We start from the raw sequence: 25,782 nt of genomic DNA, 5'->3' as shown, positions 1-25,782 counted from the left end.
ATTACCTTCGAAATTCTGGACTTGACTTTAACCTAAAAATGTTCTATGTAAATCACACAAGGAAACCTGAAGTCAGGGCTACGTATTTTGATTCTTTGAAATATATCTGTTCTTATCCGTGTGTCATCAAAATAAAATCTTGCAAGATGGTGTAAGTAAACTTAACCAACGAAAACATTTCACTTGAAAAATTACACTATTTCTGCTTTTCGTTTTTTATTTTAAAAAAATTTTAATGTTTTTATTTATTTTCGAGACAGAGAGAGACAGAACATGAGCAGGGGAGGGGCAGACACAGAATCCAAAGCAGGCTCCAGGCTCTGAGCTGTCAGCACAGAGCCTGACACGGGGCTCAAACTCACAGGCTGTGAGATCATGACCTGAGCCAAAGTCAGACACTTAACTGACTGAGCCACCCAGGCACCCCATTTATTTCTGCCTTTCAAATGACTTTATCAAATGACCTAGTATCGTATTATGTTGACATTAGGTCTGCTAAAATTTGAAATTAAAAATCTTGAATTAGTGAGCTCTTTATATAATGTTGGTAGGAGTAAAATGGGTACAAACTTTCAGAGAGCAATTCAGCAAAATGCATCAAAAGACTTAAGTATACATATTCTTATAAGTTCTTATTTATAGATTTATCCTGCAATGTGCCCTATCATGGAAAAATTTTAGATAAATGTGTTTATTGCATATTTTTAGAAATGACTGTTCAAACATGAAAAAAAAATTGAAACTTCGACAATTGAAGGAGATTATCACTCAGTGGGTGGGATTGTTGTTGTTATTCTTATTATTTAAATATATTTTTTAATGTTTATTTTTGAGACAGAGAGTGTGAAGGGGAAGGGGAAGAGAGAGGGCAGGGGAGAGATTCCAAGCAGGCTCCTTGAGCGTAGAGCAACAAGGGGCTCGATCTCACAAACCGTGAGATCATGACTTGAGCCGAAATCAAGTGTTGGACCCTTAACTGACTGAGTTACCCAGGCACCCCTGCTGTTAAACGTTTTTTAAACCTCTTCCATATTTTGCAAATGGCTATAATGATCATGTATGCCTTTGGTAATCAAAACCAAATAAAACAATTTTATATTTTTATTTGAAAACTATAATGAATTAACATTTTTCTTAAAACCGTTTTCCCTAAGTTTTTAGTAGTGGTTTTACTAAGTATGGAAAACGTTTATAAGTCACCTTGTTGCGTAGTAGGTCTTGAGAAAATGATTCATCTTGTTAGAGTCAGCAGTCCCAGGGACAGCATAAATCAAATCAACAAATGTTTGCTGGAGTTTATACCCTGGACTAAGCTCTGGGAAATATCTGTAAGTCAGAAATTCCCACTCTTATCAGAAGCTACCCCCAAGCTTAGGTACTTCCGTGTTACCTTCCCATTGTGTGATAGATTGAACACACATACACATACACAAATTTTAATTTTTTTTTAAATTTTTTTTCAACGTTTATTTATTTTTGGGACAGAGAGAGACAGAGCATGAACGGGGGAGGGGCAGAGAGAGAGGGAGACACAGAATCGGAAACAGGCTCCAGGCTCCGAGCCATCAGCCCAGAGCCTGACGCGGGGCTCGAACTCACGGACTGCGAGATCGTGACCTGGCTGAAGTCGGACGCTTAACCGACTGCGCCACCCAGGCGCCCCCACAAATTTTAATTTATATATATTCATATCCTTGGAGAATGATGGCTTCCAGTTTCATTCAGATACCTTACGAAAGGGTAATGTGAGGCACATAGTACAGAATATAACACAATATTCTGTAAAAGGAGAATGATTTGTCTTCTCTTGGGAATAATGGTTGCTGAGAGTGACCAGGTCATGTTCTGCCTGTGTCTACGTCTATGTGGCAATGCCTGTCTGTCTGTCCATCCATCTATCTACCTATCTATGATCCATCTATCATCTATATATCTATATCCATACCAGTTTTTGAAAGGGCTCTTTGACTGGGTGCTTGATCACAAGCCCTGTTTTGAATCCAGAAACTATGTTCTGCAGGAATTACATATGCAGTCTGGATGTCTGTTCATTTGCCCCCTTTAAAGTCAGCATCTTATGTGGGTTAAGAACAATATTTGTGTTCACTGAACCTATTGAATTGTCCTCGCTCAGCTGTACCTCTCAGCTTGAGTAGTTCTTTCTCTATCTCTGGGACACTGCTTACCTCTGCTCATTGGTTATTTCAATTTATTCGAACCTTGCTCCTTAGAATGATGTGTGGCCTCAAAAGAAGCCAGTAGGAGGTAGGCTAGAGTAATGCTTTGTCTTTGCACCAGGTTGTGCATATATGTTTCTTTATTTCCCTACTAATTAACTACGGAGTTAATTATAAAAAGGAAAGGAAAGCTAAATTGTTTTTAAGGACAAGGATTCCTCTAATGTCCACCTCCTGAAGATCTACATACTAGTGTTAGATCTAGCTTCCCTTGTTCTCCAGGGAAAGCTTTTCTTACCAGAATGTCCTTTATTTCGAGGCTGCTAATCTTCAACACCTCTCTTTCCAAATTATTTTCCATTGGAAAGTAGTTCTTGACTCGGACAAGGGAGACATCAAAACTCTTGGCCCCGGAATTTGTATCTTCAATATGTTATTTGGCTGACACCATTTCTTTTAAAGAAGCCAATATTTCACAATAAAAAGAAATTAAATAAAAATCCAAATTTCTGAGTCTTCTAGTAAATCCAGAGCCTCTTACAATGATGCACTAGAGTTGACAAGGAGCCGGGTCGTGTGGATTGAGCAATTGCTTTATTTGTGTAGTTACCTGGTCCCTATAGGGTCTGAGTTTGAGACATTTGCCCAAGACACCTCCCTTTCCTCGTCTGCATTAAAGTCGGAACTATCAAGTTTGTACTGTTCCCTGGGGTTCCAGGCCTGGTGATGACAGTAAATTTTACTTTATGGTGCAAGTCCAATAAAACATAAGAGTGGAAAATGGGAAGAGGGGAAAGCCAGTTTTCCCCTAGTGAAGGAAACTATTAAAACAGACAGACAGGCACACATGCACACACACACACACACACTTTTAACAGCTACGATTAATTTTATGGAAAGAGTACAATCAAAAGCCTAAATAACAAAAGAAGGCAGTAAGACCAATTATTTTGTTTATTTTTCTTTTTCTCCTGGCGTCTCCTGAAATAATAAAAAACCCATATATCCATTCATTCATAGCCCCCTTTTATGTTTCTGAGGTCTCTTAGGTGAAGTTTCTCTCTAGGCCTTGGGGCTGGTGCCTTAAGGAGATAAATCTTCAGTTACTCTATTCTTTTACAATATATGCAAAGATACATTTTTATACCACAAAAAAAAATAAAGAATATGAAGTAAGGATAAGAGGAGAGGTGCAGATATAAAGTGCCATTTCTTCTCTTTCTTACGTTTTTAGAAAACCTTACATCTCAATTTCCCTTTTTCCAGGTCACATAAATGCTTTTCTCAGTGCCCCACCCTACTCTTGCCCGAGGCTACTCTATACTGGGATGTTAGTTTTTCATACAAGGTCTCACTAAATAATATTTGCTGTGTGTTCTCAGGCTGTATTTATGCCATTTTTCACACTTCCCTTTATCACCAAGACTTTTACTATTGTTAAGGTTTGTTTTCTCCAACAGCCTTGACAAAATGATAGCTTCCTGGCTTTCATTGTTCACCTGGGAGAGCTCCAGTTGTGTCTTAACAAATCTGAGAGTCCAGCTATGTGTCTCACACTCTTGTTTTTCTCTCCTATTTGCACTGATTGGAAAGCATGATGTACACTCTGTAGTGAAGAAGAGTAAAGTCTCGGCTGGGACGGCGCAGAGAGAAGTACCCACAAGGACTGTAGTTTCACTGAAGACCCCAGGTTAACCTCCTGATTAACCATCTCAGGCTCACTATCAAATAGGTTGCGAAATGAATCAGTTTTCCTTATGATGCGCTTTAGAACCATTATCTTTTAAAGCCTCCCATTATAGTAAAAGAATAATGTTATCTTTCTGACCCTGACCAAGGAAGACTATGCTTTTACACATAATGCTTCGACCTTCTGGTTCCCCTTACAAATCCAAGAGAAAATTTTGAAAAAAAAAATAGACCCATAGAAATGTAGTCACAGGCAGGAACTTCCCTGGATGCCTTGAAGAGGACACTCTAATGGTGTTAAGGGCTGAAATCTTTGTTTTTTTTAAAGTATTTTTTTTACATTTACTTATTTATTTTTGAGAGAGACAGAGAACGTGCATGCAATCAGTGGAGTGGAAGAAGAGAGGGAAAAAGAGAATCCCAAGCAGGCTCCATGCCACAAACACAGAGCCCCATGTGGAGCTCAATCCCACAAACCACGAGATCATGACCTGAGCCGAAATCAAGAGTCAGACGGTAACTGACTGAGCCACCCAGGTGTCCCTAAAACCTTTCTCAGACATTGAGGACACAGGTCCTAGAATGTAAACAAGTGATGGTGGGGCCAACAATATGTTTACTGATTTAGGCTATGACCGTGGAAGCCCATTGGGTTACTGAGAGGGGAAAGGGCAGAGGGGTTGCTGAGAAGATAGTGCTACTGGCTCACAGCAATTCAAAAACCTAGAAACTGGCGGCCCACAAAGAAGCATTCAGAGACCAGTTCTTGCTGTTAGCAAGTGAGTCAAAGATGAAACATGAAGCTGTGTGGTAGCAAAGACTGCCATCCTGTTATAAGATTCAATCTAGAAGGAAAAACATGGCAGCCAGGAGGCCAACATTGGGGAGCACATAAGAGCTCTTTGAGAATGCCAACACATAGGCAGTATTTTCCAAGTCTGAGCTTCTATGAGTCTGGGCAGCAGAGGATAGAAGGGTGGGGTGAGGGAGAGAGAAATGGTTTTGTGATTTTTGTCTTTGTTGTATTTTCAAGGTAGTGGGGATTAGCAAACATAAGCTACCATAATAAAAATAATCATATAGCTTACTTTAAATATAACCCCAAATGTCCCTACTGTGCTCTGTGGAAACAGAAGAGTTCTATTAATATTTATATCTAAATTTCACCCATTTAGAATTCGTCTTTCAGCTGTTTCGGGGCTTAGTTTCGTTTCTCAGAGTTCCTCTCCTTTACATTTGGAAAAATCTCTTACAAGCCCAACAAGAAACTTCCAGGAAATAATTGACTACAGCCACCATGCTTGTTTCTCCATGAGTTAACAATTTAGCCAAATGGGATGTGTAAAGCTGAACACTGTGGACAACATACCATTAACAAGGAATGGCTCCAACTACATGAAGGATAAGAAGAATCATATCACAATGTCAGCCAACAGGAGCAGAAAGCCAAACACCTCTGGTTACTGAGTCTTGATATGGGAGGTGTCAGAGAAAAATAAAATGATCAACTACTGGATGGAACAACATTTTCACCCACAGAAGACAGGACAAGATCGGCTCCAATAGTGTATGTCAGTCCCTCATGGCCAGCAGGTCTCTCCAGTAGCCAAATGGCCTATGAAAATCCCTCTTGTGCCACAATAAGACTCCAATCCCTTCCCTATAGTGTCTGAAAAATTTAAATCTGAGGAGATGGCCAAGAGCCATTGAGGCATATGCATATACAGAACAAAGGAGCACTCACTGAACAGGAAACAAAGGATATTCCCATACAAGGTGATAAGCACAGGCTGGGAGGACTCTATCTCTTGCTAAGGAAGAGCTCTAGGCCCAAGGCCCATTCTTAAGTGGCCAAGTAGGGGTCAAAAGGTGAACATGAGATTGCCTTACCCAACGAACTGTTGTTCCTCTGGGAATGATTCCACTGGGCAAAGCATTTCTCCAGAATAACTACCTAGCACATTTAGGCTGGCAAAGCTCAATGGTAGATTATGGTGGAATGGAAGAAAAGGCCCACTGCTCAACTGGGTCTTCAATATTCTCACATAGGCTCTAGAAATAAGCAGTCTTACGTCTGTGTGTTTGATTTCCTTTGTCAAAACAAACGCTTCAGTTTTATCCAACATCTTTTTTTTCCTATAAGAGATCAGACCCAAACTCTTGGATTATATCAAAACCAGAAAATTGTTACGTTCTTCTTTCCAGTCAACTTTCCAGATGCCTGAGCAGAAAGATACGCTTTCCAAACAAGAAGAACGATGTCACCATCAACAAACACCCCCCCCCAACCCCGGCCAACACACATACTTTAATTAAAGAAAACCAAGCCAAAACAAAATAAAAATGAAACAGAGCTCTTTCTTTATACCTTAGAGAAACGTCAGGGCAGAAGATGGTGTTCATTCTCTCAAAACCAAACAGGCTTTTGCTTAGGCTAAATCAAGCCTACCTAACTAGCTCATGCTAACTCACATTTCTCTCACTGATTATAAACTGAATTTGCAAACTTTGTCCTCACTCTGTCTGGTTTCCTTGATTTTGATTCTTTATATGCTTCTCTTATCTTACTTCAACAGTCTCCTCATGTTTGAAATTTCTTTGTTAATTGCTATGTATTATTCTAACATGTATGATTGAGCGCAACTTTAATATGTGAAGTCATAGGCATGCCCACAGATCAGAAAGGATCCTTGCTTATGGGTAATGGGAACAATTCAAGATTCTTGCAATAAAAAGGGAAAGGTTGGGGGGAAATAGGCAGAATATGAAGAGCTCCATTGTGTTGGGCAACCATACATGGCCCATAAGGAAGTTTATGCTAAAGGAAAAGGCTGGATAACCAGGCACTGTTTTTATGACGAACTTGAACAAACCCCTTATTGTTATATAACTTATTCAAGACTTCAGAGTCCTAAGAGAAAACCTGAGATTTCCTGATCCTCATTCACATGTCTGCCAGTTGATAGCACCAGGGTGTGGCAAGAATGGCCACTACTTCCAAAGTCTATGCATATAAGAAATTCCTCCGCAGGGAAGATTGAGGTTGTGATGTAAAAGAAGTTTGGTATTGGGTGGCCAAAAGTGACAAATGCTCACCAAGCAAGGCAAGTTTATCGGTCTCACAATTTTAACTGGACTTTACACTGGAGACTATCATACACCTATCAAAACATTGTTAATAATTTTTTTTAAATATAGATTCAAAATTTTGTCTTTAGAATCCTAGAACTTATCCTACATTTACCTGTAAAAACTAGTTAAGGTTTGCATGACTATTGTTAGACTAAGAAAATGATCTTAGGATGAATCTTTAGCATTACCCATGTTTTTCGGAGTTTATTTATTTTTCAGAGAGCGAGAGAGAGAGAGAGAGAGAGAGAGAGAGAGAGACAGAGAGAAAGAATCCCAAGCAGGCTCCATGCTGTCAGCGCAGATCCCAATATGGGGCTTGCTCTCATGAACTGTGAGATCATGACCTGAGCTGAAATCGAGAGTTGGAGACTTCACCGACAGAGCCACCCAGGCGCCCCTCCCATGTTTTTATATAGTCCTCATATCACCTATTTTGATGGTTCCATGATTTCAGCACACAGATAAGTCATAATGACATTCTGCTGCAGCCCATGCTCATGTATTGGCTATTTAGATTATTTTCGTTTGTTGGTTGGCATGGGTAATAATCTACTAGGTACACTTACATATATAGCTCCTTTCCTACTTTTAGATTATTTTGAGCTAAATACCCAGAAGACAAACTACAGTGCTAAATGTTATAAACATGTTAGCATATCTTGATTGGTATTAGCATATTACTTTCTAAATACAGTCAACATTTATAAAGTTGTTTTCAGTAAGGCATGCAAAGAGAAGATGGCTTCCAACTCATTGATGGAACTAGAAGTAATATATACGGCCCTTTGAAGAGAGAAGTTTATTGCCTCAAGCTCTATAGAGGCATAAAAAAGCCCCTCCCCAAAATGCACACATTACATTATAAAGAAAAAACTATCCGAATCTGATATATGGTGTAAGTGTATGGCTATCTTGACAGAAATCTGGCCTTGAAGCTCATAAGCAGTAACATGTTAGCACTTCATTACATATTATTGACTTCCGCTCATATTTGCCAGAAACCCCGTTCCAGAACCACCTGCAACTGAATAAAGTGCTCAATCTGCATATTGGGGAAATGATAAAAAATGACTGCATGAAATTGAGGCAACATCTGAGCTTGTGAGGCTGCTTATCACATGTAAGTTTGACACGATGGGCCTTTGAAGGCAGCAGAGAGCTTATGGAAAAACACGGCAGGTAGTAAGTGAAATTAAAAGCCAAAGATCACTTTACCATAGAAGAGAGGCAGAGAGGGAGTGATGAAAGCAATAAACCAAATGTAACACATAGGAGCTTGTTCCTTCAAAGCCATTTCCTTCCTCAAATGTCTGGAAAAACTACCTTAAATAATTAACAGAATTCTCTGTAAGCTTTTCCATCGTGTTAAAATCATTTTGTGTGTCTCTCCCCACTGTCAGAATGTTTGAGTAGATCTACATAACGTAGGGCAGAGAGAATTTTAGATCAGGTTGGCAGGACTTCATTTTCCCTTTACACACCAGAGTTTACCTTTTGATGTCTGGTAATGGGACAAGACCACGGGATCCTTGAAAACAGGGTCTGTGCCTGTTTTCTTTCTTTTTTTTTTTCCTATGAATCCACTTCTACGTATTGACAAGACCATCCTTTCCCCACTGTTCGGCAGCACTGTGGTTGTTGTAAATCGAGCACTCACAAGTGTCTCTCTTTATATTCTCTTCTCTTTTCCATTGATCTGTGCGCTTATCCTTGCGCCCTATCACACTGCCTTTATTACTATGGCTCTCTGTAAGTCTTGATCCCTGGCTGACCAAGTTTTCCAAACTTGCTTTTCTTTCTGAAGAATGTTTTCATTTACCAGCTTTACTGAGATATGATTTGCATACCGTGTAATTCACCCAATTAAGTCGTGCCGTTAAATGGCTTACGGTATAGGCACAGACATGCACAAACATTGCCATCCTGGGGCGCCTGGGTGGCGCAGTCGGTTAAGCGTCCGACTTCAGCCAGGTCACAATCTCACGGTCCGGGAGTTCGAGCCCCGCGTCGGGCTCTGGGCTGATGGCTCAGAGCCTGGAGCCTGTTTCCGATTCTGTGTCTCCCTCTCTCTCTGCCCCTCCCCCGTTCATGCTCGGTCTCTCTCTGTCTCAAAAATAAAATAAAACGTTGAAAAAAAAATTAAAAAAAAAAACAAAAAAACATCGCCATCCTCATTTTGGAATATTTCCATCACCTCACCAAGAAATCCCGTACTCTTTAGCTATCACCCCCCCATCTTCACCTCTGTCCTGCCAGTTCTAAGCAATGACTAGTCTGTTTTCTGTCTCTATAGATTTCGCTCTTCTGGACTTTCATATGAATGTAATCATTTAATACATGGTCTTTTGTCCTGGCTTCTTTCACTTAGTATGTTTTCAACATGGTCCATATTGTAGCATGCCTCAGCTTGTCATTACTTTTTAAGGCCAAATAATATTCCTTTGTATGAACATAATACCTTTTGTTTTTCCATTCATAAGTTGATGGGCATTGGGGTCATTTCCATCCTTTTGGCTACTATAAATAACTTGTAATATATAAATTGTAGATTCTAACTTATATACATTATAGTATATTAATAGTATATGAACTGTCATAAACATTGGTGTACAAATTTTGGAGAGGACATGTTTCTGTTTCTCTTTTGTATATACCTAGGAGTGGAATTGCTAGGTCACATGATAGCTCTATATAAAGAACGGCTGGAATATTTTCTATGCCCATTTCCTACTAGCAGTGTAGGAGGGTTTTCATTTCTCCACACGCTGACACTTGTCACCTGTCTTTTTCGTTCTAGCCATCCTAATTTGGGTGAAGTGTTATCTGGTGGTTTTGACATGCATTTCCCTAGTGGCTAATGATGTTGAGCATATATTCATGTGGTTATTCAACATTTTTATATCTTCCTTTGAGAAAGTCTATCCAGATCCTGTGCCCACTTTTAAACTGGGTTGTCTTCTTATCATTCATTTGTGAGAGTTCTTTATATATTCTAGATACAGGTCCGTATATCAGATATATGATTTGAACTTATTTTCTCTTTTTTTTTTTTAATTTTTTTTCAACGTTTTTATTTATTTTTGGGACAGAGAGAGACAGAGCATGAACGGGGGAGGGGCAGAGAGAGAGGGAGACGCAGAATCGGAAACAGGCTCCAGGCTCCAAGCCATCAGCCCAGAGCTTGACGCGGGGCTTGAACTCACGGACCGTGAGATCGTGACCTGGCTGAAGTCGGACGCTTAACCGACTGCGCCACCCAGGCGCCCCATGAACTTATTTTCTCTTATTCCGTGTGTTGTCTTTTCATTTTCTTGGTGATGTCCTTTGAAGGACAACAGTATTTAACTTTGGCAAAGTCCAATTTATCTATTATTTTGTTGTTTTTGTGGTTACTTATCCTTTTGGTGTCAAAGAACACTTGGACAAATACAGTCATGAGGATTTACCCATATGGTTTCTATCCTATTCATTCTTATTTCTCAAATGCAGTCTCCTAAACAATTCAAATATGCTTAATACATGTTCACTTATTAGTCACTAACCACTAGAACTTTAAAAGGGATGAACAGAAAAAGTACACTTTTCTTTTCAACACTGGCAAATTTCCACTATAGATTATTCTTCCCATTTGTTGTGTTTACTAATTATTGTAAATAAAACATTATAGTCCAGTTATATTGCTTATGCTTTGGTCTTCTTTTTTTAAATTTTTAAAATTTTTTATTTGTTTTTTGAGAGAGAAAAAGAGACAGAGCACGAGCAGGGAAAGGACAAGAGAAAGGGAGACACAGAATCTGAAGCAGGCTCCAGGTTCTGAGCTGTCAGCACAGAGACCAACACAGGGCTTGAACTCACGAACCGTGAGATCATGACCTGAGCCGAAGTCGGACATTTAACTGACTGAGCCACCCAGGCGCCCCTATGCTTTGGTCTTCTTTGTCAAATTTGCAATTATATGGGAAAAAATTTAACCTGGAGTTAAAACAGTCAAAATAGTCTTTTCAAAATGTAAGAGCTTAGTTTTGTTATTTTTTAAGGTATAAGTAGTTTATTGATATTTCTAAAAAAGAAAAAGAAAAAAACCTGCTTTTTGGGCTCATTTTCCTTTTTTAGGGTATATTCTAAAACTAATGATTTTAATAAACTCATGATATTTAATGTATTCAATCTTTGCATTATTTTTTTAAGTTTTATTTATTTATTTCGAGAGAGAGAGACAGAGACAGAGAGAGTGAGTGGAAGAGGGGCAAACAGAAAGGGAGAGAGAGAGAATCCCAAGCAGGCTCCACACTGTCAGCACAAAGCCCGATATGGGGCTCAAACTCAGGAACTGTGAGATCATGACCTGAGCCAAAAACAAGAGTCTGACTCTTAATGGACTGAGCCACCCAAGTGCCCAATACACTATTCTTGATTGTTCTTAATACAAAAAAAAGCAACATTCTTCAAAATATTGACAATTGTTATTTTTCTGAACCTTGTTTACAGGTAATGGATCAAGGTATATCCTGTAATGGGGGGGAGAGAAGCCATAGAATATAAATAAAAAAATTTCAGAAAGATCAGTGAAGAGTAAACTGCTGACAGCATAAACAGAGAATAATTAGTACAATGTACATGTACATACTGTATGTAATTAAACTTATCAGACCATTCTCTTCCTCTGTCCAATCTCATTTACATTTGGATAAAGCTAAGGAAAGGGTAATTCATGGATTTTCAACAGCACAGCAATGAGCAGCCGGAATATAAAATTGACAAAGCTCAGTATATAGATATCTCATTTCAGAGTTAGGTTTAATGTTGGGTGTTGCATTTAAAAAAAATTAACAGATCAGAATAGGTATTTTTAAGAACACACAGAATGTATGTGTTCTGGCAAATATTTTTGTGGAGGAAGAGCTGAAGAAATTGAGGGGTATTAATACAACAAATAGATAACTTCAGGGTAACATTACACTTCTTTTAAATTTTGGAAAGTTGGCCTAAGAGAAGACAGGATAATGATTATAACAAAAGAAAGAAGTGGGGTTCATGGGTAGAAATTAGGAGGCAATGATTTATTCAACATAAATCAAATAATTTTATCATCAGAAGTTGTGTAGCTTCCCCAAGGAGTAGAGTAAGATTAAACTCTCATTCAATGATATTATTCAGAGACTCTGCTATAGTGTGATCTTCTGACCAGGTGGCTTTTAGTGCTTTGCCAACCTGTAGGTCCTCCAATTCCATGACATGTGTTATATAACCTTGTAGAACTTCTGAAGATATCATTGAGATCATTTGGTCCAGTCACTCCTCTTCTTAAGCTGGGGCAATACTACTGAAATATTTCTATCATTTTGGGTGTCTATCAGGCATTCGCGCCCAACCATCAGCCCCTAGAGAGCAACTCAACAGTCGTTGTTATTTTGGTAGTTTGATGATGCTTCTGATGCAATTTCTGAGGTGGAAAAAAAATGTTCTGCATATTTTGGTGTCTTTAGAACTTAAAATAGCTGACATTTTATGAAGTACTTAGTTGTCTGACAAGAATCTACCAAACAGTCTCCCTTGAGGATTAGCATTAGATAGTCAGAGACTTTGAACGTCAAAGTTGGGTATGACTCATTGATAGATCATTTTGGCATGACAAGTGCATTCCAACTTTAAACTTGTGCTTCCTTAGAGAGACCACCCTTTCCTCAACAACATTCTTTATTGTATTTAGCAATGTAGATTATTTTCACCTGATTTGACAGTATTATTTATATTATATTATATTATATTATATTATATTATATTATATTATATTATATTATAATATTTAGCAACATAGCTTATTTTGGCTAATCTAAGGTCAAATGATCACATATATAAATTTATTTTTCTTCTTCTCTTTCTTCTCTTTTCCCACCCATCCTTTCCGTCTACTTTTGGTCAGTTGGTGATTATTTTTTCTTTTCTTCATCCTGGTAAGGTCTGAGCCTGGGGTCAAGGGTTATTTTTAACTTAACAATTAGAATAAATAAATCCGTGAATCAACATACATATTTGTTTTAATACAGACATCAGAAAACTACAAGAGCATATAGACTGAAATGGAGAAAAGGAAACAAAACTTAAACCAATAGACAACCCAAAACTTGAAACCGCCAAATTTGATTTTGTTCCTACAGAAAGGTGAACTAATCAGGGCGCCTGGGTGGCTCTGTCAGTTAGGCATCTGACTTCGGCTTAGGTCACGAACTCATGGTTCGTGGGTTCGAGCCCCGCATTGGGCCCTGTGCTGACGGCTCAGAGCCTGGAACCTGCTTCGGATTCTGTGTCTCCCTCTCTCTCTGACCCTTCCTCCCCCACTCACACTCTGGGTCTCTCTCTCTCTCAAAAATAAATAAACATTAAAAAATTTTTTAAAAAAAGAAAGGTGAACTGCTAGAATGGACAATATACACTATTTTGTTTTGTTCATTTGGAACTCTGAGGCTAAAGCATTAGCCACATTAACTCCTGTCAAACTCCTTTTGTTCAGCCCTCTGGAACATTTAGTTCTCAGTTTCAATATGCAAATGCATCAGGAAGGGTGCTACATTAGTTTTCCAGCTCTGCCATAACACAGACTCATTGGCTTACCCAGCAGAAATTCATTTTCTCATAATTCTGGACGTTACAAGTCCAAAATCAATGTGTCAGCAGATTTGTTTTTTTTCTGAGACTTTTCTCCTTGGCTTGCAGATGGCCATCTTCTCCTCCTGTCTTCATGTGATCTTCCCTCTGGATCTTTCTATGCCCTAATTTCCAGTCTATCAGAGTAGGGCACACCCATATGACCTCATGTTACCTGAATTCGCTCTTTAAAGATTCTATCTCCAAATACAACTCTTATTTTGAGTTACTGGAGGTTAGGATTTCAACATATGGAGTTTTTTTTTTAAGTTTCTATTTTAATTCCAGTTAATATGCAGTGTTATAAGTTTCAGGTGTACCATATAGTAATTCAACAGTTCCATACATCACCCTGTTCTCATCACAAGTGCAATCCTTAATTTCCTTCACCTCTTTAAACCACCCCTTCTTCCTCCTCCCCTCTGTTAACCACCAGATGGTTCCCTATAATTAAAATTCTCTTTCTTGCTTTCATTTTCTCTCTCATTTTTTCCCCTTGCTTGTTTTGTTTCTTAAATTCCACATATGAGTGAAATCATATACCAAAGAGTGGTATTTATCTTACACTGTCTGACCTATTTCTCTTAGCATTATACTTTCTAGATCCACCCATGTTGTTGTAAAAGGCAAGATTTCATTCTTTTTTTAATGGCTGAATAATATTCCATCATACATGTATATAGCACATCTTCTCGATCCATTCATCAATCAGTGGACACTTGGGCTGTTCCCGTATCTTGGATATTATAAATAATGCTGCTATAAATATAGGGGTGCATGTATCTCTTTGAATTAGTGTTTTTGTATTCTTTGGGTAAGTACCCAGTAGTGGATTGCTGGATTCTACGAGTTCTATTTTTAACTTTTTGAGGAAACTACACACTGCTTTTCATAGTGGCTGTACCAGTTTGCATTCCCATCAACAGTGCATGAGTGTTCTTTTTCTTTACATCCCCAGTAATCCTTGTTGTTTCTTGATCCAATAGGTAATGGGATTTTTTAAAGTTTATTTATTTATTTTTGAGAAAGAGAAAGTGAGAATGGAGGGAGGGGGGCAAAAGGGGGGGAAAGAGAATCCAAAGCAGTAATCACACTGTCTGTGTACAGTCCCACGTGGGGCTTGATCTCACAAGTGAGATTATGACCTGAGCTGAAATCAAGAGTCAGATGCTTACCTGACTAAACTACCAAGATGCCCCAGTAATGGGATTCTTGAAAAAAAAAAATGGCATAGGAAAAACTGAACCATATAAAAATCAAGTACGGGGATGATATGCAAGCTGACTTGACTTTGGGGACACAAAGCTTAAGAGATCTTGTAACTTTCTAGATGTGGGTTGATTTGAACTGGGACTAGGGTGGAGGCAGGAAAAAATGTGAATAAATGGTCAAACAGTGGAGATGTAGTAATGCATAGGGTCCGGTGCATGTAGCCCCAATTAGCAGCAGCATATTTCTCTCTGGACAATAGAAATGAAAGCAGAGTCCATTATGGCTTTCATATTTTGTGCCTATAGTATTGTGATTCCAGCGACACAAATGGAGAAACTGGGGAAGGGATTGTTAAGAAAGAATGACAATGAAGTCAGCACCTGACCTAATGAGATGTAACGGGGGGACAAATGAAGGGAATGTTACAAAGGTGGTTGTCATTACAAACCAGAATAAGCTAGAATGGTGATATTGATTTTGGAGAGGGCATCAAGATAAAAGCTTAAATGTCAAAGTGGAGAAGACTTACCAAAGAAAGCAGGGCACAGAGAGAGAAAAATAGAGGGCAACTGATGGATGTGTTGGCAATGTCCAGTGCTACCAGATGGGGCACTGACCACACATCACAGGGAGACTGTTGGAGAAGGAGGAGATCTTCCAAAATAGTGTCATAGAAGTCAAAGTAGAAGGGTGTTATGAGAGAGAGCACTTGGTTAAGTGTATGGGCCTTTTTTCACATGAAAGCAAATAAGAAAGCAGAGGAAAAAAAGCTCCTTGAGACCAGGAGTGATGAATGCCGACTTTTAATAAAGGTCTTTCACTTAATTCCAGGAACAAAATCCTAACTGCAGTGTAAAAGGGAATAAGGCATGGTGGGAAAATGGAGGCAGCGCAGGAGACAACATTTTTGAAGCTGCATGTAAAAGATGTGTTGTCAATAGCTAGAGGACACAGAAGAGAAAGCACCCCAACCCCTCTCACCCCCCATGCCCCCACCCCACCCACCCCCCTGCCATATGAGGGGATTTCTCTCTCTGTGAGAAAAGTACCCAAGAGGAAGGATCCCTGGGAAGCTGGATGGATTTAAAGCGCACGTAAAAGGATAAGGCATGTTTCTTCCCCTTCCCATGTTAACCTCCTCATCTGGATCTTTCAGTGCATCTCTTTCTGTCTCTTCCAAAAGCTTGTATCATCGGTTACTGCCTTTGAGGTTTGCATTTTCAAGCAGCCCTCCGCCATGACTTCTTGCCTGTCCCTGCAGGCGTTCTCTGGTTCCCCATTCACAAGTTATTTTCTCTGATGTGCGCTATACCTCTCACCCACAGGCTATCTCTTCAAAACCAATCTTTAATTTTTTTTTAACTTTTATTTATTTTTTTGAAAGAGACACAGAGACAGAGAGAGACAGAGAGGGAGAATTGCAAGCAGACTCCACGCTCAGCACAGAGCCTGATGTGGGGCTCAAACTCAGAACCATGAGATTATGACTTGAGCCGAAATCGAGTCAGATGCTCAACTGACTGAGCCACCCAGGTGCCCCCCGAAACCAAACTTTTAAATAGAATTTTCCTTTGGGTACCTGAGTGGCTCAGTCAGTTGAGCATCCGACTTCGGCTCTGGTCATGATCTCATGGTTTGTGAGTTTGAGCCCCGCATCAAGCTCTGTGAGGACATTTCAGAGCCTGGAGCCTGCTTTGGATTCTGTGTCTCCCTCTTTCTCTGCTCTTCCATGCTCCCTTTCTCTCTCTCTCTCTCTCTCTCTCTCTCTCAAAAATAAACATTCAAATAAATAAAAATAAATAGAATTTTCCTCCCCCCTTTTACTACATCTTCCTTCTTAGTCACAGCTTCACACTGTCTCTGCCATATGACTCCACAGACATACCTTTTATCAAGATTACTAATGTCCTGTTGTTGCCAAATAAAACTGTCTTTTCCTTTGACTTTCATTATACCACACTCCTGGCTTTCTAATCTGTTGGGTTCTTTGGCTAACTTTCTCCTCTCCTCTTCTCACTTGGTCTATACCCCTGTGAGAATTAAGTGAGAATTCTCTCACTTAATCCTTAGGATAACCCTGTGAATGATGTAAACCAGATCTGCATTACTCCAGGGTTACTCTTCATAAACAGTATGTTTAACTGCTTCCTATGCCCTTCATGGTGGACCCATGCTGACATCTCCAGAGATATCTCTATCACTCTATCTTCACGTCTTTGTCTCCACCCAGAGTGACGCTCTTTCCAGCCTCTATATGTGCTTTCTCTTGTGAACATACTTTCTCATACCTGAAACTCATTCCCCATCCCATCTCAATCCATTTTTCTGGTTAATTCATACTGACTGAAATGCCATATCAGTAATATCAAGCTGAGTGTCACTTCTTCCAGGAAGTTGTCACCTATCATACAACCAATTCCAGCTTGGGTGCCAATGCTATGTGCTTCCCAGAACATCCTTTATATATTGCTCATGACAATGATAACAATTTATTGTGATCTCCTGTTTACCCCCAATAGAAGGTAAATTCTTTGAGGGCATTGCTTGTCTTGTTCACCATGTGTCTTCCAAAACAGAAACCAGAGTAATTACTTGGTGAGTACTCACTGAGTACGTGAAGGAAGGAATGGCATAGACACAGATTTATATCAATATCAAAAAAGATAAATGGAGAAATTAAGGTACAAATGCTCTTTGTGGAAACATGAGGGCAGAGAGTCTCTGCAGAATGCGTGTTTGGCCATGGGGAAATGCAAACAAATAAGCGAAATAATAAAGATTTGGAGTGACCTTATAGATCATTAAGAAAGAATAAAATTGTTGAGAAGGGCAGATTAAAATAGTGTAGCAGATTAAAACTAGGTAGCAAAGACCAAGTGATGATTTCTGCATCTTTCTCTAGAGGTAATGCAAAGAAAGAGCTTGGAAATTGAATGGTAGAAACTCAAGGTTGAGAATTGATTCAATGTTTAGCGTGGTGTGTGTGTGTGTGTGTGTGTGCACGCATATGCGTGTGTGTAGTGGGGTCTAGGGTAGAAATAAAGGTGGCTGTTAAGTTAGCACTTACATAACCAAACCTAGAATCTGGGCTCTTTCAAAAGAGACCCAGTGTGCTGGAACAATGCAGACAGTCTGGGTCAATGAGAGGTTTGACTAGAAGTTTTGGTGAAGGCACAGCAAACAGAATGAAGGAATCTGAAACAAGAGAAGCAAGACCTCAGCAAAATAAATGATGAAATTCAGTATTTAGGAGTTGATCCTATTGCCTGGAATGATAGAATCTACTTTTCACGAATGTATGAATTTTATCAAAATCATAAACAACCACATGGTATGGTAAGAAGAAATAGTCAACTCTCGCTGTCAAACTTGTGATCAATATGATGGTTGGAGTTTCTTCAAAGAAAAAACTATAAAGGCTGAGAAGCCTCTTTGAATATTCTTCTCCTTGATTTTAATCAGTGTGGAAGACTAACACTGAGAGACTAGTTTCCCTGTGGCAACTAATTATCCACCGCATGCGCTTATTTGTGGATAGATCAATCACTCTCCAAGTATTTATTGATCTCCTGTTGTGTGCCCAACATGATGCTAAGTGCTGGGGTCAACAAGAAAAATATAAAGCACAATCTCTACCCTCTCAATAAATAAGATGCCAACTTGGTACTACTTTATTGGTGATAGTAAGCTTCTTGTGAATTCAAATATCAATATTCCCGTGCTATTATGTAAACTGTTGTTTCTTAAAGAAAAATCCTATCTGAGGTGTTTTCTGAATTTGCATTTTGATCTATCCTAGCTTTTGCTTAGTTAATATTTCCACTAATAAAAACTCTTTAGTCTTCTTAACCTTTTCTTTAAGAAAATTCTACAATTAAATCATTACTTATTACTAATTTGTGCAATTACTCCTTAAATAATAGTTTGCTTTCCCTCCCTCTTTAAATGGAGACATTATGCTCATGATATAGAAATGTTTCCCCAAAAATCTCACTTGGGTTTTCTACTTTTAATGTTACATAACTTTAAGTTAAATCAATTTTAAGGACGTTTTCTGGAATTTGTGGTTTAAAAATTATAGCTATAGGGCCATGACACTCCCTTTTACTTATGAACTGAGATTTTTGTCTTAATCTAGATGAATAAGTACAACTTCTATTACTGGGGTTTATGTGGAAATATTTCATTGGAATCATAGATCAATACCAAAACCACAGAAGATAAATGACAGATTTACCCGTTGCGAGACAGTATTAGTGAATCACGTGGCTAGTGGTGTGGTTAACCCAGGAAAGAATGAAAATCAAACAGGTTAAGAACATTTATTATTTCCGCATGGATAATATCTTGCACTTAGACTCTAACAGAAAATGCAGCGCCCATCTTTTCTCATACTCAAGGTATTATCTGTGTGAATGCCTCCTTTGCACTAAAGCAGTAGGCAATTCTACAAATCCTTTGAAATATTCGAATGAAATGCCTAAAATGCCTAAAATACTACTCTGGGAAGTGTTTGCAAATGGCATAGTTACTCATTTGGTAGAAAAGGTTTCTGTGGAGCCTGATTAGATTTAGTGATCTCTGGAAAGCCTTCTGGGGTTAAGTTTCTATTTGTTTAGCATTTACTTGACATTTGGAAGAATCCTGACAATAAGTATTCCTAGATTCAAACCTTATGTCTTCTCTTTCCCCAGATATTCTGTTTTGATGCCTAGATAAAAGGAATCACTCCTTATAGTTGGAGGTAAACAGCACAATAGAAAAATCAGTGCTGATCCCGTTCAAAATTTTGCAACATGCAAATTAATAAACAATGATCACCCAAGGAGCATTCAAAATGGCCACATTCACTAGTTCATTGTCTGCAGGCCCTGCCTGAAATCCAGACGTCTGAATCTGTGTAGTCATATACTTGGGAGCATTTCCACCAGTTTCTTTCGAGAGAGGGAACTTAGGCTGAATATTTAATAGGGGTATCCCGGCGAACTCTAGTTAAGGATGCAAAGATAAAGATAAACAGTGGCTACACTTATGAAGTCTGGGAAATGCATATGATTTTACTTTGCCCAATAGCACATAAAGGCCTGCATGCTTACACGTGCTATGCTTTGTTTATTTTCAACACTTTGCTCCTCCTTTGCCCTCTGTATAGCAGTGAGACAGTTTGTATTCAACATTGCATGGCTATATAATTAGAAATGCTGAGCAAGCTTTGTAGATTTATATGCTCTGCCCCACAGAAGAGCATAACAAATTAGAGATTATAAATCAATTTAGCTACCTCAAATTGGAGACTTTTAAAAATGCATTTATTTATTTCATAGATTTTTCTCTGAACATTTGAAACATTTGTCTTTGATTTGTGTTTGTTGTGGTTGTTTTTCAGGAAATTTTTGGAGGTATTCACAGAAAGTAAATGTTTATTTTGTATGCAATTGTTATTTTTTATGTAAATTGTTATTTATGTTACATGTGATATAGTATATTAATTATTAAATATTTATTATATTATATTATATATATATGTATATATATTCCCCTAGGGCACTGTCTGGAAATTCAGTTTCCATTAAAGGTTTTTAATGAACTTAAAAGGTTTAACCTTCCATTAAAAGTTTTTAATGAGTAAACATTGTTTATCAATATGTCAATCAAAAAATCTTGCAATGGAAGAAAAATGATAATTTCATTACCATCTTTGACATATGAAAATTTTGTGCGATTTTATTTTTCAGTAACAAAAAAAGACCAGAAATTAAGAATCTATATCTAAAGCATGGATTTAGAAATCCCAATGCAATTATCTATGATACAAGCACATGGAAGAATTTCTGACTGTCAAAGGATGTGGGACTCTAGTTTTTAAAAATTAAAAAAAAAATTATAAAATACTATGACAATTAAAATATTCATTTCTTTTTTTTTAATTTTTTTTTAACATTTATTTATTTTTGAGACAGAGAGAGACAGAGCATGAACGGGGGAGGGGCAGAGAGAGAGGGAGACACAGAATCAGAAGCAGGCTCCAGGCTCAGGCCATCAGCCCAGAGCCCGACGCGGGGCTCGAACTCACGGACTGCGAGATCGTGACCCGAGCTGAAGTCGGACACTTAACCGACAAGGCCACCCAGGCACCCCTAAAATATTCATTTCTAATAGGACCTTTGAGGTACCAGCCAGGTTGAGCCTTTCAGACACATTGGTGGTCAGTGCAAGTCTCTAAGTAAGGCAGATCACTTTAACTACTTATTTTTTTCAGAAACAAATTCCAAACACTAACCCCGTGGATAAATTTCCTAATTAGCACTTGTGGTTTGTGGGTGTGGAGCAAACCATCCCCTGTCACAACAGTCACGTCTAGATCTATGCAATAAAAACAGATAGTTTTGTTCCATTTTTAGGCGACAGAATTTTGCTGTGGACGTTAAGCTCTTAGAGCTGAATTTTTCTAATCACTAGTGCCTACAAAATCAGTTTATTGGGACACGATCAGATTTAAAATTAAGATGTTGACTAGGGTTGGGATGAGCATTGGATATTGTATGTAAGCCAAATTGACAATAAATTGTATTCATAAAAAAAAGGTGCTGACTAGAATAACACAAAATAGAATATGGATTACATTGCAAGGAGAAATAATAGTGTTATTGAAACTTTTAGTTATACCGTATGTGCATGTGTGTGTATTTCTTTTTAACAGTGGACAAAATAAAAATTAGTTTGAAAGCAGTTATTCTAAAGGTGTATCTTCTTTATTATCAATATCCAACGGAATCAGTTGCCTGTGATTAGTTGTATTAAATTAAGTGAACTCTTTTACTGCGTGACACCTATGTACCAGGTAATATGTGGGTCCTGTCACATTTTTATCTATGATAATTCTTTGACAATTCTGTGAGATGATAGTTAAAATTAAGCCCTTGTTACAAGTTAAGGAAATTAAACATAGAAGCACAACTGTTCAGACCTTGAGATGTTGCAAAATAAATATAGTGATATCAGCATTTTCCAACCTTGAGCTTCCAAGTTCTTAAAAGATGTTATTTCAAATAACTAAGTTCCATGGTTGATGGGTTCTGGAAATTTCAGGTTAAGCCTACTAAGTCTTTTTTACCGTGGAAATTCTTTGGGATTTTAATATGCTCATGGCTACCTCAAATCACCAAGTATTAGAACATGGATATAATGTAAACTCACCAAATTTCTTTAACCATAAAACCATTTAAAATATTATTTCTTTAGATGTTTATTGGGGCATACTTTGGGAAGTGTTTAATCATGTCAACTGGAATAATTTAAAAGAGACAAAGGCCTATAAAATAAGTTTAAATGATATTCTGTATGTGATAGTGTTTCCTAGAAATCAGACTATACTCTAATTTTCCTATTAGCAAGAATCTAAACAATGGAACATTTGGTATTTTCCAAGCTCAAGATTCAACTGAAACGTATATGCTCTAGTCTACACTCAGGGAATATACTTTAGTGAATTTAGAAGTAGCAAGTGCTCTGTGTTTGTTTGCCCTTCTTACAATCAATAATGTAAATTATCCATCGCTATTTATATTTTTAAAGTAATTTGCCATCGACAGTCCCCAGACGTCATGCAATACATGTTGGTTCAAGCGAGTCTGTGTTAAAATTACAACAGGATCACAAATACATAAACTATTATTATTTAGTTCAGTCCCATCTAACAGACTGGGGAAATAGGAGATCCTTTCAAATTTCTTTAAGCTGGTTTATGGGGTGAATACTAAAAGTAGTCCTTTTAGCTATAACTTTACTTCAAACATCATATCCTGTTTTCCTCCCACTATAGGTTTAAAACATACATGGGAAGTTACCATCATGAGGTTGTGCTCAGGGTCTACAGCACAGCCCCCGAGTCCTACTGTTTTATAAATGTCATATGTGCACTACAGATGGCACACAGCGAAGTGTTTTTAAATTCCATGGAGTAGTGAGGGTTGGCTCACTGATCGGACCTCAAGGACCCGTATTCACTGTCCCTTCTACCTCCTTTCTGTTGTACGTTGTTCCCTTTCTTCTCTGGTCAATGTTCCTGTATGTTTCACATGAGACTTCCAAGTGAGCCAGCTTCATCTTCCATTCTGTTTGTGTACAGGCGTTCTCAAGCTGACTACATCTATGGAGATATGTAGTGGGATGGCCATCTGTTTTCCAGTATTTCTCTCTCCCTAGAAAATTGGCTTAAATGTAGGAGGAATGGTAAGGAGATGTGGGTCACAGAGAGTGGACTAAATGTACTCAATTCTCATAGGACGGCGCTTTCCTTTGGACAAAGGTCATGGCAATACCCTTTCCTTGGAGTGAGTTCACTTCTTTATCATCTTCCGATGGCCATCTGGCAGAACTCCTACAGCCTGCCCTCTGGATGTACCTGAAAATGCCTGCTTATTTGAAAAAAGAAAAAAAGAAAAAAGAAAAAAGAAAAAGAAAGAAAGAAATACAGTCTATTACTAGCGTAACTATTGCTTTTCCTGTCTCTCCCACTACAGCCACATTGCGACCTGATTTACATATTTATTACATTTAAACCTAACAGCATACCTTTAAGATAGGTAGGCTCATTCTCATTTGTTGAATGAGCCCAATGAGTCACAAGGAGTAAAATCATTTTCTTGGAGTTAATCCACCAAAATTTGAACCCAGAGCTATGTAATTGTTGGGCAATGTTAACCTTGGTGTAAAATGAAGCTAATTTCATCACTCAGATTTGACACTCAAGTGCCTCCTTAGGACAGTGTTCGAACTATGTGAGCTTAGGCTTATCTCGACTCTTCTGGCAACAACAGACTTTTAATGTCATCTTAAGAAAAGTCTCTTAAGCAAGGTCACAGGATTGTTTCACTGTGTATCTATTTTAAAAACCAGAAGGCAAGAAAGCAAAACTTACACTGAACACAGTTGGAGGTAGGCCTGCTAAAGATGAAGGTGGGCCTCATGGGGCCCAGGAGCAAGGCAGGGTTGGCCACCTCAAGTCTAATTGACTAATAACTCATGTTGGGAGTATCAACAAAGGTGGAGGAAGCTAAATACAAATCCGAGGAGAAGGAATTAGGGAGGGTTTGGCATTTGGGGGAGAGATTTAAGTATTATATGAGTCACTGAGTAAAATCCAGGAAGGGAGAGGCTAATTAAAGAGAAGGGAAATGAATCAGTTCTGTGTGTTGCAGAGACAAGGATTAGAAGGTAAAGGAAGAAAATCAGAAGGAGAAACTAGATTAAATTCAGGTAATCTTTTGATAAGGCCTTGAGATATATATATATATATATATATATATTTTTTTTTTTTTTCTGAAAGCCTTGTGTTCACTTGTATTCACAAAAATGCTAAATTAATCAAATGAATTATTCCACTATCATCAATGCCAAGCCTGTGATACATTTACTTGGCATGTATTTTAAGGGCACTTACTGAACAGGGAGCTACACCAAACTGCATAGAAAAAAAATTAAGTAAAGATTTTCCCTTTGACTGCTTAAAGTCAAGAGAGAGACAGAATCCATATAGAAGCAGATACTTACCACATAACTCTGGAGCAAGGAAGAGGGTATTCATCATTGATCATAAAATTTTTATCCTAAAAGAGTAAAGTATATACAAACGTGATCTGGCAAGTAATGAATTAAAAATAACAAGCAAACACATGAAAATAAAAGACAACAATAAAATTATCTGGAGAGTTAGTCCAACTAACAGCTTAAGCTGACTGGACTAACGAATCCAGGAAGACTTGTAGGTGTAGGTGACTTAGTTCTCGATCTTCAAATGAAAATCATGCTTGCAGACAAGGAATGAGACTCTTTAAAAATAGACACACCTTGCCTACAAGTGACAAAATGGAAAGATATACCAGGAAAATACTAATCGTAAGAAATCTGGAATGGCTATGTTAATATCCAGCAAAGTGATCTTAAAGACAGAGTATTACCAGAAATCGGGTCATTTCCTAATGGCAAAATGGTCAATTCATCAAGAAGACATAATGGCCCTAAATAAGTAGGCATCTATTAGCAGAGTTTCAAAATAAATGGATCTAAAGCTGCCTGAAATAAATTAGAAATAAACCCACAAATAAAGTTAGAGATTTTAGCACTCCCCTCTTAATAATTGATAGCATAAATCTACTAAAAAAACCCCAAATATGGATATAGCAGATTTGGGGAGTATCATCAATCAACTTGATCTGATTGAATATTTAAATTTTTATTTATATAACAATAAATCCAACGAGTGCATGGTGAACAATCTTCTCAAGTGCACATGAAAATATTCACCAAGACAGATCATACCTGGGGTCATAAAGCAGTATGGTGAAGTGAGCTCATCAACTGCCTTCCTTGCTCAGAGATTTTGTAGATGCCGTAGGCAGTCACCCCTGGCCTGTCCTCTGCCACCAGCTGGTCCATACGTGGAATAATAGGAAGGACAGCGGGCACGTGGAGCTCAAGCACTCCACCTTTGCTTCCACACTCTGTTTTAGCTTTACTCCATTTCAGCCTGATCTTGTGCCGTTCTTTGCAAGGTGTGGAAAGGTGTCCACCATGATCCCTGTCTTCCTGTATGTCTATTCTTTCCTTCACGACCCAATTTAAACTTACATGACATTAAAGTTAGTTTACTTTTCCAAAATCTTTCAAACCTTCTCTTCTCTCTCCTCTGAACTTCATGAACTGTATACCACACATATTTTTATTTACTCTTTCCTGCGTCTATGTCTGATTTCTTCCACTGGATTAAAAACGCTCTGAGAGAGCAGGTGTCATGCTTTATATTTCTTTGGCAATATTGCCTAACTAGTTGTTCAATAATGGCTGGTTACATGAGTACGTGAGTGAATGAAGGCTTGATGTTACCTTTTGCAGTTTCATAGCCTCTCTTTACTTGTGCAGACCTATC

Source organism: Felis catus, chromosome C2, assembly GCF_018350175.1.
Source record: "Felis catus isolate Fca126 chromosome C2, F.catus_Fca126_mat1.0, whole genome shotgun sequence".
NCBI lineage: Eukaryota > Metazoa > Chordata > Mammalia > Carnivora > Felidae > Felis > Felis catus.
This window is presented reverse-complemented; position numbering follows the sequence as displayed.